This window comes from Morone saxatilis, unplaced genomic scaffold, assembly GCF_004916995.1.
Source record: "Morone saxatilis isolate NCDOM2014 unplaced genomic scaffold, NCSU_SB_2.0 Contig20, whole genome shotgun sequence".
In the NCBI taxonomy this organism is placed as follows: Eukaryota; Metazoa; Chordata; class Actinopteri; family Moronidae; genus Morone; species Morone saxatilis.
In genome coordinates this window covers 842,069-842,572 of record NW_023339763.1, presented here as the reverse complement: position 1 = coordinate 842,572, position 504 = coordinate 842,069, and positions in this window count along the sequence as shown.

Sequence of the window (504 nt, the reverse complement as noted above, 5' to 3'; positions counted from 1 at the left end):
GCCAGGAGCGGATCATGACATTTGCCCATTCATTCATTAGCTATTCTGTCTACCTACCTTATTCATTTTCATCCATTTATCCATCCAGCTTCATATCCATCATCTGTCCACCCAACAGGTCTTACATCCATCATTTAATTCATCCACATCCACCAAGCCTGTCCTCCATTCATCTAGATTTTTATTCATCTTCACCCACGCATCCATATACCATTTATTAATCTAGCCATCATCCATCCATATACCGATCCACCCACCCATTCATCCAGTGAGCCCATTTACCATCTATTTATCATTTATCATCCATCCAACTTTTCATCCATCCATCTACTACCCTCTTCACTATTACACACTGGAGCTTAAACTTTGAATCGGTCATTTCCTGTTAGTTTCCTGGTTTGGACAGATACGAGAATTCGATTTTAGCAAATACACTGCAGCATCTCAAAAAAGTCAAGTTTGTACAAGCACGCAAACATTACACTCTGCTGTGTCTCTCCGTGG